At 44.3% G+C, this 18,578-nt stretch overlaps 1 protein-coding gene across 2 annotated transcripts in view; it reads right to left on the reverse strand.

Annotated features, from left to right (window-relative positions):
• trub1 (TruB pseudouridine (psi) synthase family member 1) overlaps positions 1-18,578 on the reverse strand; it is a 59,710-nt gene that overhangs the window by 20,268 nt on the left and 20,864 nt on the right. The gene's annotated exons all lie outside the window — the stretch shown is intronic.

Consider the following 18,578-nt stretch of genomic DNA (forward strand, 5'->3'; position numbering starts at 1 on the left):
CAAAAAACTGCGGATGCTGGAAATCTAAAACAAAAACAGAATTACCTGGAAAAACCCAGCGGGTCTGGCAGTATCGGCAGAGAAAAAAAAGAGTTGACATTTCGAGTCCTCATGACCCTTCAACAGAACTAGAAGATTTTCCAGGTAATTCTGTTTTTGTTTTGTGTTAAGCTTTGACTGTCGGATGACAAAGTAAACATTGCAAGGAAATAACCTACTTGATCTTGTCCTTACCAAACCACCCATTGTAAACATGTCTTTCCACAATAATGCTGGTAGATGATACCACTACACAGTCATTGTGAAGATAAAGACATCTCCAGAGGGAGGACAATATCTATTATGTACTCTGGCACAAGTGCTATTTGGGACAGATTAAAGACAGATCTGACAGTCAAAAAATGGGCATCCATGAAGAGCTACAGACATCAGTAGTAGAAGTAAATACCATAATCTATAATCACATGGGCCAACACATCTCTCACTCCATGATCAAGTCAGGCGGCCAGCTCTGGTTTAACATGAAGCATAGAAGGGCATGCCAGGAAATGCACTGGGCACGAGTTGAAATTACAGAAGCTACAAATTGGGTTACCAACACACTAAAAACCAAAAGCAACAAGCTACGGACAGAGCTGTTCAAGTAGCACACAATCATTTGGAGTGAGAGACAGGGTGGGCGAAGGAAACAGCATTACGGACACCTTATATTAAGTGATAATTCCTCTGGAACTGAGGCAGTTCAGGTGCAGTTGCATTGATTTGATTGGAGTCGGGCTTCTAGCTTATCTGCCCACTCAAGCAATGCAGAGGCATCAAGTGCTACCAAGTTCTGCAGAGTTTCTCAGCCCTCAAGCACAGGCTGCAAAGTAATGACCGTTTTAGTGGACTGCAGAACAGTTGGACAACTGCACATGTTGCTAAAGCTGGCCTTGGAACAGTCACTGGTGGAGGCGCTCACAGCCCCTTGCAATGTCAGCATCCTAATTTGGACCAGTCTCCCTGATGGTTCCAAGCTAAAATTGCTGGCTTGCAGCACAGGTTAGGAGAATGCCTGCACCTGAGCTGATAGCACAGCATGCAGTGCAATGGGCAAAGCTGCCACCGGTTGGGTGGACTGGGGTTTCAGACAACCATGCAGCACACTAACCTCTGGCCATCTATGTGGCAGCCAGCACACATTGCGATGCATGAAGGGACCTTCACACTTAACCAGGACAGGTTCTCAGTTCATCCATGCTAACCTGTGTGTCTTTCCCTTTCATCCTGCAGGAGTACATCATCAGCATCATGGAGCCTGGTGAACTAGTTGTATGCCCTGCGGCATACAGAGAGTGCAGGCAATAGAGGGGAGAGCGACTGAGGCGCCTGACAGCGCAGAGGGAGGAGCAGCACCCTCAACAAGAAGGGGTGGCTGGGGCTCCTGCATAAGTCGCCGAAGAGCCACAGCGAGCTGTCACTGATAGGTGCTTAGCGACACCCAGGATCTATAAACGCCGCCTTTAATTCCTGCAGATGACTGAGAACCAGTGTCGCCAAAGACTGCGTATGTCTAGGGAATTGGTCGGTCACATCTCCCATCTGCTGCAGGATTTGGCGTCATGTGGACATGGAGGAAATCTGCTGCCAGTGGCCGTGAAAGAGACGATGGTGCTCAATTTCTATGCCAGTGGCTCTTTTCAGGGCTCCACACGTGACCTCTGTGGGGCATCTCAAGCCTCCATCCACAAATACAACCATGAAGTCACAGATGCCATCTTTGCAAGGGCACACAACTTGGTGCATTTTGCCCAGGACCAGGACAGCCAGGATGAAAGAGCGATTGGATTGGCCCAGATCTCGTGTTTCCTACAGGTTACAGGGTACCATTAATGGCACTCACGTGGCACTCAGGCATCCAACACAACACGTGGTCAACAATGTCAACTACAAAGGGATTCCATTCATTTAGTGGCAGCTGATGTGCGACCACCAGGAACTCTTCCTGCAGGTCTGAGCACTGCTTCCAGGGAGTGTGCATGACTCCTACATTCTTAGTCACCGTCGTCTTCCAGGGTCCACAAAGGCTGCAGAGGTTGGCTCCTCAGTGAGGAGGGCTACTAGCAGAGGACGTGGCTGATGACACCCTTGCAGTGGCCTCGGACTGCAGCAGAGCAAAGGTATAATGATCATGAACGGTTCATGCTTCAACTTGGTGGAGCAGATCATCAGGATGTTGAAAATGAGGTTCTGGTGTCTGGACCAGTCTGGCGGAGTCCTACAATGCAGTCCACAGAGGGTGCCATGCATTGTTGTCGCCTGCTGCGCCCCTTAACTGGCACTGCAATGGGGAGAGGAGCTGGCTAAGGAGGAGATGGAGGAGCTGGAGGTCTCCTTGGATGAGGAGGATGCCAATGGAGATGAGGGTGAGGAGGTCCTCGAATGCAGTGGATATGGATGAGGCCCTCGCATTGGCCAGATGAGGCAGGGACGCTCAGGAGGCCCTCATAACTGTTAGATTTGTGGAGGATGACGGCATGCAGTGAGGACACCTTATAGATGCTCACATTGTATCTGTGAATGTTTGACTCCAGTCTGGCTTATGGCAGGGTGCATACCCTCTGAGATAATGCTCCTGTCATGGAGACACAGTGGAGGCCCGAATAGATGCTCAATTGCAGGAGGATGACGACAACATGCAGTGAGGACACACAGACTCTGAGAATGTCTGACTCCTGTCTGGCAGAGCAGCTTGCTTGCGCTTTGATCAGGGTCATATCAGAGACGCAGCCATGAAATTTTAGAAGCATCTGATCCTTTTTCCGTCTTCAGCACCAGAGGGTGAGCGTGAGTGAGAACAGGGTTGCCTGCCGGACCTTCTTGGGTGACTGTGGAGGTGGTGCTGTCACTGTTGGCAGGGCCTCCCGAAGAAAACTTATGCGGGTGCAGCTGCTTCTGTGGCCCCGTCACCTTTCCGCCTCCTCATCAAGGCCCTTGGGGCGAAGAGCTACATCCACCCCGAAATGACGGTTGAGGCGCGCATAAAGGCAATGGCTGGAGCTGTCGGCCCATTAGCCGTAGTTGCTGCCTCGAAAATGAAAGCTGTAATTTTCTTGAGGTCAGAGCAGGCGATGCATCTGGCCCTAGAAAAGGGGTTCACTGTGGGCGGGACTTTTCTGGCAGTGGACTCCTTGGAGGCCACCGCGCAGAGGATTATATTCCCAATGTCCCGCCCTTTGTCCCCAGTGAGCTCCTCCTCCCCCACCCTCCATCAATTGGCAGAGGTTAGGTCAGTGGTTGTGCCGATCCCACTCGGCCTCAAGGATGTGGTCCTCTGACAAGTGTATTCCTTCCAGCAACAGGTTTTTGTCCAGCAAGCCCGGGAGGAGCGTGTGGTGGGCTTTAATGTGGAATATGAGGGGGCCGCCTTACAGAACCGCAGGGATCTGAATTGGAGCTGTACAAACATGAATTGGGTACAGCTGTGCTTTACAGCCAGATGCTAGGATACAACAGGCCAACTGCCATAATACTCCCAGGTTTCAAGGGCAAAGGGAGGCCTGGAAGATGACTACAGGGTCTTCTGGACTGCAGATGGCGTGTTGAGCTATGCCTGCAAGGTGGTGGGGCATATCTGTAAGAACTGCCCCACCTCCAAGGCTGCCAACACCATCCAGGCGGCCACAGCTGGCACCGCCGCTCCTCCCCCCACCAGCACTCCATTTTCCTCCCTGCAAAGGGAGATGCCGCCAGCAACCTTCTCAGCTGCAGGTGGGGGGAGATTGTGTGTGTGTGTGTGTGTGTGTGTGTGTGTGTGTGTGTGTGTGTGGGGTGGTGGTGGTGGGGGGGGGGAAGAGGCCCTGTGCCATGAGGAGGCATGGAGGTGGCCCCCCAGAACAGCCCTGATCCCCAGAGCCCTGAAAACACCAGCTTGGGCTGGTGTCGTCCCCACTCGGGTCTCCGGGTCCAGCAGGGGTGAGGCGCACAAGAGCCGGTGGCCCTAGTAAAGAGGGTGGACCTGGAGGAGAACAGGGTTAGTTGGTGAGCACCAGGGATAACTTAAGAGTCGTTGTCGGGTGATGTGCTGGATCCCATGGTGCCCCTTACCAATTCTCCCCTCACCCTTTTACAGGAGTTCCAGCATTTTCTAGCGAGTAAACACAGTCACCGAGACAAGGTCCAGTTGGCATTCTTTTCCTCGTGTTCTGGTCTGCCCATGAGGCTCTCAAGGCCCCTGGGCTAGACCAGAACGCTAAGAGGAGGGTCCACGTGTTTCTCGTTGGGCTCCTGAAGGAAAGGGAGGATTAAAATAGTCCTCTCCTTCTTATACTAGGCACTGTAATGGTAGCACATACTTCTGACAATGAAGAGTACCATAGCTAGTCTCAACATCAACGGCAGCAGGGACGCACAGCGCAGGTTCCAAAACTGAATCCTCAGAGACGGGAGGTATGCATTATGCTTCCTACAGGAAACCCATTCTGTTCCAGGTGACAAAGCTATGTGGCTCCTGGAGTGGCAAGGGGTGGTCTACATGAGTCACCTAGCCTCTAATTCTGGGGATGCCTATCTTGTTGGCCCCACATTTTCAGTCGGAGATCTTGCGGGTCAAGGAATCAGTGCTCAGGCCTTTCATCTGGAGAAGGACCAGCCTCTTCTAACTGGGGGGTCCACCTCGGCCTGGCTGAGGAATCCTAGCCGGCGAACTGGCAGGAGCTGGAGACCAAAGTCACCACTCGCCTGCTGTGTTAGGCAGGGCTGCTCCAAGTGCTGTCTTACCAGGGTCGACTTCTGGTCATAAACCAGCTGATTGCTGCCATATTGTGGTACCGGCTGAACACTTTGACCCCATGCCCCAGACTTTGTCACAAAAATCCAAAGAATGCTCGTCGACTTCTTCTGGGACAAAAGGCTGCACTGGGTCACTGCTGAGGTTCTGAGTCTCCCGCTTAGGGAGGGTAGTCAGGTGCTGGTGTACCTGTGCACCCAGGTGGCGACTTTCCGCCTTCAGGCCCTGCAGCGTTACCTTTACGTCGAGCCCCCTCCGAGATGATGTGCTCTGGCAATGTATTTCTCCTGCCAGGTGCACGGCCTGAATTGTGACGTGCAGCTCCTGTTTGTAGACTGGAGGTGCCTTCATGGCTCCTTACAGGCGTTGCCCATCTTTTACCAGGACCCGATCAAAGTCTGGAACTCGGTCGCCTCGCGAACCAGCTCTCCGCCGTCAGGAGTAGCAGCTGTCATCAGAGATCCAGTGCTTAGGAATCTGCTCCTCTGCCCTTTTCAGTGGTTGGCGGAGAGGAGGGCTGTGGCTGCCGGGGTGACCAGGATAGGGGACATGCTGGGTGACAGAGGAGTGGGCTGAATGCCTCCACAGGAGTTGGCACACCGCACATCCGTGGACATCTGGGTCCCAGCCAATGCCATTCAAGACCTTTGGATGGTCGTGCTTAGCTTCGATGTCATTCTGGGTCTTGAGATGGCGCAGGTGCAGTGGTCTACCGTCGAAGCATACCCCTGTTCGGATGGGATTCCACATTGGCCCCAAGCCCTGAGACCTTGTTCAGGAGCCAGTGCACCGCCATCCAAGTCGCCTGACGGAAGTGCCCTCCGTGGCCTTTCGCATCGCGCAGAGGGGTTTCCTGTATGGGCTGTTGCTACACCCTTCACCTCTTTGCCCGCCACCCAGATACATCCTGGCATGCCTTGTTGCCATCTGGCAGTGGAGATCCCCAGAGGGGGCCCTGACAGGGGTGTCCTCCCACTTTCCATCGGGGACCTGGGGTGGAGGGTGTTGCACACAGCAATCCCATATAACCATAAGTTGTGTCAACTCACGGTCTCCCAAGATACCTGCGTCTTTTGTGGCCTTGTGCAGTCTGTGGACCATGTACATGTTAACTGTTGTAGGCTGCACCCCCCTTTCAGTTTCTTGAAAAACTTTTTACTGTTGTCTCATTTGCACTTTAGTCCCACGCTCCTGATCTATGGGCACTTGGTGCAGAGGGGGGCCGGGAGAGAGGAGGACCTCCTCGTGAACCTGCCCCTAGGCCTGGCCAAGTTAGCCATTAACAGGTCCAGGCAGCGGGCAATTGAGGGGGTCGTCCAACCCGACTGTCTGTCCCTCTTTTGCAGCTATGTTCGCAGCGGGTGTCCCTGGAGAGGGAGCACACGGTGTCCAACAGCACTGTCAAGGCCTTCCATGCTCAGAGGGCGCCGTGGTGCTGGGGATCTTTGTAGGCCCTTTTAATCACATTTTGATTTGATGTTGGTAAGTTTCCTTTGCATTTTGTCTTCTGTTCTAGTAGGTTCCATGTAAGGGCTGCTCTTATTTTGTCCCTGATTTTGTTAACTTAGTTTAATTGTTTTGACTCAAAAGAGTTTCGAGGATGTAACTAGTAGAGTTGATGAGGGGGAGCCAGTGGATGTGGTTTATTTGGACTTTCAGAAGGCTTGTGACAAAGTTCTACATAAGAGATTGGTGTGTAAAATTAAAGTGCATGGGATTGGGGGTAGTGTATTGAGATGGATAGAAAACAGGTTGGCAGACAGGAAACAAAGAGTAGGAATAAACTGGTCTTTTTCCAAATGGTAGGCAGTGATTAGTGGGGTACTGCAGGAATCGGTGCTGGGACCCCAGCTATTCACAATATATATTAATGATTTAGACGAGTGAACTAAATGTAATATCTCCAAATTTGCAGATGACACAAAGCTGGGTGGGAGGGTGAGCTGTGAGGAGGATGCAGAGATGCTTCAGTGTGATTTGGACAAGCTGAGTGGGCAAATGCATAGCAGATGCAGTATAAGGTGGATAAATGTGAGGTTACCCATTTTGGTAGCAAAAACAGGAAGGCAGATTATTATCTGAATGGCTATAAATTGAGAGAGGGGAATGTGCAACGAGACCTGAGCGTCCTTGTACACCAGTTGCTGAAGGTAAGCATGCAGGTGCAGCAGGCGGTAAAGAAGGCAAATGGTATGTTGGCCTTTATTGCCAGAGGATTCGAGTACAGGAACAGGGATGTCTTGCTGCACTTGTACAGGGCCATGGTGAGACCACACCCGGAATATTGTGCGCAATTTTGGTCTCCTTAACTGAGGAAGGATGTAATTGCTATTGAGGGAGTGCAGCGAAGGTTTACCCGGCTGATTCCTGGGATGGCAGGACTGACATATAAGGAGAGATCGAGTCGATTAGGATTATATTCGCTGGAGTTCAGAAGAATGAGGGGGATCTCATTGAAACCTATAAAATTCTAACAGGACTAGACAGGGTAGATGCAGGAATTTTGTTCCTGATGGGGGGAGTCCAGAACCAGGGGTCACAGTTTGAGGATATGGGGTAGACCATTTACGACCAAGATAAGGAGAAATTTCTTCACCCAGCGAGTGGTGAGCCTGTGGAATTTGTTACCACAGAAAGTAGTTGACACCAAAACATTGTATGTTTTCAAGAAAAAGTTAGATATAGCTCTTGGGGCGAAAGGGATCAAAGGGAATGGGGAGAAAGCGGGAGCAGGTTATTGAGTTGGATGAACAGCCATGATCATAATAAATGGCGGAGCAGGCTCGAAGGGCCAAATGGCCAACTCCTGTTCCTAGTTTCTATGTTTATTAACTTTCCTAACCCTGCCACTATGTCTTGGTGCTTCCTGGGCATCTACAGCAGAGGTGGAGGCAGCCTGCTAACTGATATGCCCTATCTGTGATTACCTTTGCGTCCTCCAGAGGGCCAAGACCGGGAGGGCCCTGGCCTGCTTTTGGGGTCCTGATGTGTGGCAGTGGCACCCTCCTCGGCTTGTGGAGCCAGAGCTGCTGAGGTCACAGGAAGAGGGAATTTGGATGGGCTGGACACTACCGGAGTCACCCGAATAGGTGGCCCCAGGCTGACTCTTTGAGGAGAAGGGGTAGCTGGAGTGAAATAAAGCTACCCCTCTCATGTACACACTGTTGGAGGCCAAAGATGGCATCAGCGATGGAGCTGAGCCCACGCAGCAGTGACATCCTGTACCAAGGTCTCTATGGAGGCTGCCATTCTACCGGTGTTGACCTTGGTGTATTGGTATGCCAGTGCTATCACCTCAGACTGAAGGTGGACGGACTCCTCCATCGCAATCTGATGAGTGCAGCGGACATCCCTTGCTGATGTTCCCAAGCTTGCCCTTGCAGCTCCAGCAACCGTGACATGACGAAGTCCAGAGGCTTGTCATCTAACACGGACTCAGCAAATTTCTGGCCTCCAGCAGTCCTCAGATTGTCAACCACCTGACCCTGCCACTACCTGCTGTGGATCAGACAGTGCGATGTGCTTGCCAGGTTGTGATCCCAAGGTTATTCTAAAGCTAGGTCCTGCTGAGGCATACGTCTCTGCGCTGGTGGAGGGTGTGGGTGAGTGCTGAGATGGACCGTCAAAGAGGGTGCCTTCAGGTTGCTCTCTAGAGGTTTCCTCGTGGCTTGATTGGAGGTGCTGGGTTGCAGACTCCGTCAGGAAGCAAGTAGAGATAATTAGTGCTTGGCAGTGGCCTGTAAAACAGGACATATCACACACCAAATGATTGTCTGATGAGTGTTGCACTGCTGGACGCTCATTTGGTAGAGCACTGCAGACCTCACCATCAGCATAGGACTGGTCCAGATCCTCGCCGGCCAGCTGGATGGCTCCATTTTCAAAGTCTGTGAGGGCCTCGATTTCAGGCATTCCTCCACCAGTTTGTGCCTTCTCCCTGTTGTTGTGTGCCAGTTGTCCTGCATGATAAAAGAGTGTAAGCAGCACACCTACCAGACCAGGTGATAAATATGCCTGGTATTTGTGTGGGTGGTGCGTGGTCCCATGGGTGGGATGAGGACAATGAAGTATGAGAGCGTGCCCCTCGAAATGGCAGCAAGTGAAATCCCTGTGAATGTGTGATGGGTTTGAGTGTGTGCGAGTTGAGAGTGAGAGAAGAGTGACTTACCCTGGCGGAACCCAGTTCATTCATCCTCTTGTGGCACTGGATATCTTGCCGTCTTTTGAAGGGTGCTGGCGCTGACCACAGCTGCACTGGTTGGTCACGCCGCTGCCCATCCTGCAGCCAGAGCAGGGGTAGAGGACATCGTGGCAGGCCTCCAAGGCATTCAAAAGGGATTTCCAGTGATGCGTCGCTAAACCTAGGGGCTGCAGTCTTTTCGCCTTTCGTGGACATCTTCCCTGCAACAGTTTTGGGCTGGAAGCACTGAGAAGTGTGCACATGGCTGTGCTTTAAATATAGTGCCTGGTGTGCAGAAGCGGCAAGGTGAAGGGCATGGCGAATGAATGAGAGCCCACTCACCATGGAATCGGTATGATTCCTGGGAATGCACAAGCAATGTGGCAGGTTTGGGATGATGCAGCATGAAAACCCTTCATCGTGGCCAGCAGGTAAAACGTCATTTTACTCGCCCGCTACTGCACTTAGTGGAAATCTGGGACAAATCCACCCATAGTATAATGTGATAGGCAGGTGATGACTAGAAGTCTTGGACTCTTGGAAACTAGTCCAACAATTCTATGCCAAGAGCTTCAATGCTTGAAAAAAAGTTCAGTTCACCACTTTAGTCATCATGGTATCAAATTAAATATTACTTCCAGCTAACTGTAGATTCCTTTATTCCACATCCTATGTTCTTATTATATAAATATACATTCTAAATAACTTAATGGTTCATTAAACCCACTTTCCTCACAGATTAGGTCAAATCCATGATAGGACAGTAAACTATTAAATCGCTTGCGAAAGATAACGTGTCTAAAATTGAAACCTGAATCAGACAACATCTGTGTTAACAACTGGACTGCCAGCAGGTTCTGGGAAATTACTAGCTCCCAGTAACACATTCTTTATAAAAAAGTTCTTTCACAATTCACAAAGACATAATAGCGATAAGCTACTCAAGTTTCAGAAGCTACTACCCCTATTGCAAAACTACAGTTTATAAATAATTTTTGCTTGCCCCGTTTTTCGTGGATCCGCTATTTTTATTACGTTAACTTTTTTGTCCATTTTAACAACGTTTGAACCAAAATATATTACTCATTCGTTATCTTCTACTTCTGGATATCACCAAGTACACTGAATCAAAATAAATACTCAGTCGCGTTTAACTGAGGAAAAAGCCCTTGAAGTTGTTTTCTCAGCTGGTCGAGGCTTGGTCGCAACTAGACCTGATCAATCTCTGCAATAATTTAATTGAGCAACTATAGCATCTCCCATTTAGTTGATATATCCTCTCATGGAAAGGGAGGAAAGGAAGGAGAGTCATAACCTGATAGGCTATTGGGAGTGCAGTAAAAGTTAATCTAGGAACAGAAGTAGGCAATTCAGCCCCTCAAGCCTGTTCTACTGTTCAATTAGATCAGGCTTCATATTTCAACTCTATTTGCCCTCCTTTTCTCCATATACCTCATTATCCTTACCCAACAGAAATTATCAATCCGGCTGTCCCAGCATCCACAGCCTTTTTGCAAAGAGGATTCGAAATGACTTCTACACGTGAAAAAGGTGAGTCCTAATTTTTCACCTGAAAGGTTGATTTCTCATTTTAAGATCATGTTCCCTTGAAGTTGATTTCTCTCCCCCGACCCCCAACTGAGGAAATAGTTTCTTTGTATCTAACCCAATTGTAGCCTTTTAACATTTTAAGACCTTTGATCAGATTATCCCTCAATCTTCTGCACACAATGGAAAACAAATTTATATAATCAGCCTCTTAATTTAGTTCTAAGCTTGGCGAATCTACACTGCAGCCCCTCCGCAGCCAAAATAACCTTCCTGAGGGACAGTGCCAGAACTGAAAGCAGTACTCCAGATGGGACCTGGCCAAAGCTCAGTTCAAATGAAGTATAATTTCCTCTCTTTTATAAAATCCAATTTTACAAACCACACTATTCAGCTCTGACTGGTCACATCCCAATCAAGATTCATCTATTCTGTCAGCTGCAACCAAATGCTTGGGATAGGAAATCAGCTAGTTATGATAAAGAAGGTTGGTTGACCCACAATGCCATTTGTATGCCAGGTGGCAATTTGGAAATCTATACCATTGTGTTCTGCAGAGCACCTGCTCTTCATTATAAATCTTCAAGCTTATGGTGTGTTTAAATTTGTTCTTTCAGTTCATTCATGGGTTGTGGGTATGACTGTGGCAAGGTCAGCATTTACTGCCCATCCCTAATTACCCTTGTTAGTTTATCCAATTCTTGTATGATAAAATCAATATTAAATCTATATCCTTAACTAATTTATTCCAACATACTCATCTACTCTATGGGGAGGAGAGGAAGAAAAACCTCTTCTCATCGCTATTTCAATTGAATCTAGTCATTGTTGTACTTGTGCTTTCTAGTTCTGAATCATGATTCAGATTAAATAATCTTCTTACATCTATATTATTCACACTTTTAATTGCTAAAATGGATACTGAATATTCATGCTAATTATTAAACTTGGTAAAGAAAATATGAACAAAAAATCTGTTAAAAGCTATGGTCAGAAAGCAACAGCCTGAGTGAATTTTCTAGAGCGGTGGCTAACACAATCAATTCTTAATGTACTTCCTGAACAAGTAGTTTTATAAATAGGACAAATCTGCTAAAAATTAGTAGACATCTATGAACTCCTGTAACCCAGTATAGCATACTGCAATGGGCCAGTCAAGCTTAGTTTCTTTTCTCTAATGATGAAACAAAAAAGGTCAGATAAAATCTATTGATCAAATCAGTTCAAATCTAAAACAGTAGCTAAGAAATTCTTCATGTTTAATGGGTCTAAAATATACAAACTATTAAATGCAAGATGTTGGATTTAGGTCTTTCAAAGCTTCTTCTAGGCAATTTGTAAATCAACCTATATGGTATCGTAAATAGAAAATAAAGCTAATAAGCCAGTTTTACATTTCCTACTCAATTTAGTTGCTTACTGATTATCTTTCGCTGAGGCTATATGCATGAGTAACAGATGGATAACAGCCTTAATGTATTTCACTTACATGGATGATTTCTGGATAAGTTATTAGGCTACTGCAAAAAAAAACAAATTTGGCATCAGCAAAAAGTTCTTCTGCCATCAAAGAGCTATTACAGTTCACTTTTCAATATTAGATGCACAAGAAATCTGAGCTAGTAATAAAGATAACAAGAATAGTCATTCCACAAAATAACCTTAGTGGTTGCTGGAATCCCCAAAAGGCTTAAAAACATGCAAAGTTGTCACCTGGCATGTCAGGGATCCAAAAAGATCAAATTGTGAGTTAGTGTATTTACAATGCTGTGGCAGATTTTGAAAATCTGATTTACTTAGGAAAACAGACAAAACAGCATTATGTGCAGGGGTTCCGAACTACCACTGGGCAAAGCAAGAAAACTATTTGGGGCTGGCCCGTGTTATGAAGGGTGTTTGTTCCCCCTTTATTAAATAGTCTATTGGCAAATCTTATCTCATGTGCGTACGGATGCTTCTTCCATAAAGATTGTCCGAAGAGGTAATCTTGCCAATTCTGTCTCCGATGGCCTCCGCACTAAGTATATGAGTGTCATGCATTAAGAAACAATCACGTCCGAAATGGGGTCCAATTTGCAGAAGATGCAAGTTTTCAAACAGCATTTGATTGCCATTAGGAAAGATGCAATTTTAAAAATTTGTTATTTAAAATATTTTCTTAAACCCCTTTGACTAGAAAAACAAGAGCCAAGGTATAGTGAGGAAATATTTCCAGCATGGACAACTCCATAACATAGTAAATGGAGCAGGCAGTTCTCCACCCAACCCCGACCCTCAACTGCACAAATGTCTGGCCCCAGGATTTGGGAAGGGTCAGGGCCTTAGCAGACTAGCAAACAGAAATTCCACCCCTAATAACAAGGAATTTAACAATACTACCGGAGAAAGGCAAGATGAAATACCACAAAATATTTTAACTGCGTTATTGCACTAATCACCTGTGGCTATGCCAAAACTAAAATTAGCAGAATACGCAGCCCTCCTAGTCACATATCATAATCCATGCAGAGAACAGGTGGTGGATGAGTATATTGGGAAGCAGACAATTAAAGAAGGGAGAACAGGCACAAAATAAGAACGTGCAATTTTAATCAAAAGGCACACAGATGTTTAAACCATCTTTGAATATTTATTTCATGTAATATATTTTCCAGCTTAGAAAATATATAGTGCAATATCCTAATTTTCTTAATTGGTGTTCAGCAGTATGCAAATAGCAGGGGGAAAAAGGAGGAACAGATTGATTTACTTATAAGTTGGGAAACAGAAATGTTCTGCAGCTGCACACAGTTCACAAGTTTTGAAATTTTGTTGTCTCCCTATATATGAAGTTCATAGCACAAAACCAGTCAAAATCTTGAAAATATTTTTGTCAAACATTTTGGTCATATCTTGCTTTATTCATTAACCGCAATTACTATTAGAAATAACATTTCCAACATAAATTTAGGGAGCCTGACTCTAGAGAAACACAATGTAATGGCCTAGGTTTAACATTGCATTGGGTGATGTAAATGTGGTACCAGATTTAAACCTAGGTTCCACACAGGAAAAGACAATGTGCCTCTATTAGCCACCAGTCTGCCTCATAGGAGATTTTCTAATCGAGCTCTGTCTTAAAACAGATAAGACTGCTGGAACTCAGCAGAAATTTGGTGTCATAAGCCAGCAAGCCTGTACATTAAAAGAATTTGATTAAAAAACCTGAACAAGAATTCATTTTATTACTTAGAGGTGACTTGAAGAAAGAAGTTAATGAACAAGAGTATATATATAATTTTTTACTTAACATGAAAAGATAACAGTTGATATGTCAAAGCTGTAAAAGGCTTTTACTGCTCAGCCACATCAGCATATCTCATTTCCACAGGTCACTGATTCCTTCCTAACCCAGTGCAGAAATCAAGATCCAATTTCCCTGGAGGAATTAATACAGTAATATATGATTGCTACAATAAATATTCACTCTTGCCCAAAACAAATCAATTGTGTTGGATGCAGAGGGAGAATGGGAGCAAAGGTACTCTTTAGTAGTCAATAAATGTGAACTTCCTTTCATAGTTACATGTGTAGCTGTCTAGACATAAAAAAAACCTCCAGCAGCAATGTTCTAGCAACCCAGCAGTTACAAAATCACAGCTGTATTCTATGTTCAACTCCTGATTAGACCCAGACTAGTAAGATTTGGACATTATTAAATGCATTCTGAATTTTAGGTAAACCAAGAATAGCAATAACTAGTCAGGTTGGTGAAATGGATTAAAATTCAAAATAGAGCCTAAGTTACGATTGGCTAAAATGAGGATTCATCTCTAAAATGACCAAGCAGTGCACTGACTAGACATAGGGCAAAAGCAACTCAGTTGGCAAGTACCAATGAGGAACAGATAAGCAGCAGACTGAGCAACTGAATTTTGGCTTTAGAATTCAACTTCAAGTTACACACCGGCTGGGTACAATGGAAGCTACCAGATTTTGGAGTGAGATGAAGTGGGGAGCATTGCATACCAGGGCTTTTATTTTTTTTTAACTCATTCATGGGATGTGGGCTTCGCTGGCTGGGCCAGGCACTCTTGGTGATAGAAGTCCCCCACTCAGAGCACATTCTGCACCCTTGCCACCCTCAGTGCTTCCTCCAAGAGGTGTTCAACATGGAGGAGCACTGATTCATCAGCTGAGGAAGAGCAGTACGTGGTAATCAGCAGGAGGTTTCCTTGCCCATGTTTGACCTGATGTCATGAGACTTCATGGGGTCTGGAGTTGAAGTTGAGGACTCCCAGGCAACTCGCCCCTAACTGTATACCACTCTGCCGGTGGACACAACATACCCAGGGGTGGTGATGGGTGTCTGCAACATTAACTGCAAGATACGATTCTGTGAGAATGACTATGTCACTGTTGCTTGACTATTCTATGAGACAGCTTTCTAATTTTGGCACTAGCCCCTAGATGTTGCAGTAAACTCTGAATTCAGCACTAAGTGTGGTCATATATGCTTTTGGTGTACCTGACCAGTGTACCACACCAAGTTGCTTTTGTAGTAATAACAGAAAGCATGCCATCCAATGCCCTAAACTATGCTTGGTATAGGATGTCAGTGCCAATTTTTCAAAATATGCAATTGTCAATATTTTAATAAATTCTAAAGTAGAAAGAACTATTTAAAAATTCCTGAAATACGAACCTCATCAATATGTACAGATGAGCAAGTTCTGTGTGATGCACTGAGGATACATATAAGGATGGACATGAACTACTGTTGGCATTATACTTTGTAAAGGCAGGTGTGAGCAATCATTTGCTCGTCACATGTTCTTTTGAAGATCTTTTGCTGACAAAATCATAGTTATGTGGTTACAAAGTTGGTTGTTTTTGACCTGAAAAAGCGGTCAGTTAATTACAATTGAGTTCATGAAGTTTTAACTGAAATTAAGGAAAAACTCAAAGTCTGAAAATTTGAGCTGAATCAATCATATTTCTTCAGAATTCTACAACTGTGCCATATTCGTACCTGTCACGCTCCAAACGGATGAATATCTTTTCCCCCCTTAGTTCACTCATCATGCTATCTAAACAGATAATTTTCCCAGTAATTTGAAGGCAGGATGCAGTAGTTATTAGAAATACAATTTTAAATGAACTGTAATTAGGCTCAGCATTCAAATTTGATACCTACAGTCAGTAGAGCCATGCAATTTATAGCCCGCAACAAATACACTGAGCAAGGAAGGCGGTTGGGGGGGTGGAGAGGAATTAAGAACATAAGAAACAGGAGTAGGCCATTCGGCCCCTCATTCAACAAGATCATGGCTGATCTGCCCCAGGCATCCACTCTTCCTTCATGCCAGCTCCTCACAGCCCTCAATTCCCCAATATTTCAAAAGTCTATCTACCTCCTCTTTAATTCTATCTCCTCTTAATACTTAAACATCACCCAATTCACTCATAACTAGTTCATCTGACCGCTAAGCAGATCTCCTTCATCATAAATTGCTTTCTAAAATGTACTGATCAGAAATCTAAAATAAAAGAACAGAATTTATTATGTCACAATTAAAAAAAAAGTCAGATGACACACTCTCACCCCTCACACTCCACCTTCTCAACATACAGAAGCATCTCCTCCATTCACTTTCATGAAGCTTGGAACACAATGACAGCTGTACAATATATTAACTGCACTCCCCATTATCTGCAATCCTCACAGCAGTCAACCTCAGGACAAACCCACAAACACAAAGCGCAGACCATCCTGAGAACAACGCCATTCAATCATACAGCTTTTTAAAAATATAACAAACCAAAGTTATCACAAAATACATGTGTATTTTTACTCTGAATTCCCTTACTTCTGGCACTTGTTTTACATGATAAACCTATGATTTCCTCAAAAATGTATGACAAAAATATAACCCCACCACAAAAAAAGGACTTGTAATTTTCTTCAATAAACACAATCATTTGGAAATCAACTTTTAATACCTAATTCATGCGTCAGAATGGTAGGCAGAAGAGTAGTTTTTTCTAAAGAGTTTCAACCTACTGTACAAGGAGACTCCATAGTTTTGTGCACTGTATATTGGCTTCCAGATTGAAAGATATAGCTTAAGCAGGTTCAAGAAATCATTCAAAAGCCAGGCAAAAAACTGCACCACAACAGATTGAGAGAAAAAGTATGCTATCATGAAGCAAAAGGAATTCATTTTCAATTCCTTAAAATGAATAGCATTTTTTAAAATAATTTATTACATTTTATATCAAAGTATTTTCATTGTACAATGAAAATTTTCAAAGATCAGACATCTTGCGTCAGCACTGAGCATTCAGGGTAACCAGAAATAAAGTTGCTTTAAAGAAATATAAGCATCAGTTTCCATGGACATGGCAGATTCCCAAGGCATAGTCAATTTGTATATTCAATGCCTCTGACTCAGTATATTCTTAACTTCATTTGGATCATTAGAGGCATAAAAATTCTTGCCCAGAGATTAGGGAAAAGGCAAAGAAAACTTGGATTTCCAATATTCATCTTAGCCACAGAACATCCAAATATGTACTTTAGCCAATAAATTGTTTTTGAAGTCAACACACACTATATATATATAAAAAATATACAATATATATAATAAATATATATATTACATTATATATATTATATATATATATTACATTATATATATTATATATATATATATATATATATATATATATATATATATATATATAGATTAAACAACCAATTTTATTTCTATTAAAACGTTGTGAACACACTGCAAAGTTCTAAATTTGTTTTTCAAAATTGCGTGATGCCAGCCTGTCAGGTTGCTGAACATCTAGTAATTTTTTTAAAAAAAATCCGTAACTGCCTGGAAATGATTCATTCTTAGTTACCTAATGTTGGAGTTCCAAATTCTATCAAATACAGTTCAAAACAGACATCACAAGGAAGTAAAATGGAAAAAAAAATATATCAAAGCAGTATACTTGGGTAGCTGCCATTTTTAATGCATTTGAATTTGTTTGTGTTCACCACCAGTAGCGTTCAAAAGTACATACTGCTTCAGCTTTAGCTTCAAGTACTAATGCATTAAAACCTATTAGCATTGGAGTTTTATTCAGGCCATTGAGCCTTGCACTTAACTCTTATGATATAGTCTCACTATCTTATTAACAGGTGCACCTCAATGCTCTATATTTAGAGGTCCATTTCTTCATAAGTATATTTTGGAATTTGTCAGTGTGGAATTGATGATCAGTGCTCAATCTGGATGCTTACTGTTTGCTACAGGCCTTACCAGGCTTGTTGTAGTTAAATGGGTAGTAAAGTTATTTCAAGCCCAGTAATTCATTTTGACACCAATCCCATACTTCGCATCCACATCATTTTCAGTTGTGTACAAAGTTCTCTGATGTGAATTTCTTTTGAAAGTAGGATCTCTCTGAAAATTAGTAGAAGATTGTTACTGGTGTCTCTAAATAATTGCTTTGCAGATCCGTAGTCAATTCAGCTTTCTGGTTTATCATTGTGTAGGTCTTAAAAATGAAGTGAGCCTGCAATTCTGTGAAACACTTGCTGCATATAGACAATGTGATGCAGATCAAGACATCAACTATATGCTGCTCTGTGATTAAAAGGTATATGACTGAACAATGATTTTTTTTTAAAAAAATTAATGGTCGTTTAAATAGAATTTTAAAAATCCTGTTAAATTATTTTAACACGTGCCATCAGTGCCTGCATAGCATGTTTCATTGCTCACACAAGGGTGTTGTTGTTCTGGTACTCACTGGCTTTGCGATCTTTGAATCAAGCACAAGTGTTTAAGCAGGACTCGTGATTTGCTGGTTTCCAGGTCTTGTGTGCATATTGGCTGTTATGTTTCCTGTGGGCAGAAGAGTAGTATTTTTCTAAAATAAAAGAGTCTCAACATAAGACTTAGGAGCAGGCCATTCAGCTTTTCAAGCATCATGAATGTTGCTCGAGCTGCACTCAACCAGGCAAGTGGAAAGTATTTCATTACACTCCTGAATTGTGCCTTTTAGATAGTGGACAGGCTTTGGGGGATGGTGAGTTACTTGCCT

Source organism: Carcharodon carcharias, chromosome 17, assembly GCF_017639515.1.
Source record: "Carcharodon carcharias isolate sCarCar2 chromosome 17, sCarCar2.pri, whole genome shotgun sequence".
In the NCBI taxonomy this organism is placed as follows: Eukaryota; Metazoa; Chordata; class Chondrichthyes; order Lamniformes; family Lamnidae; genus Carcharodon; species Carcharodon carcharias.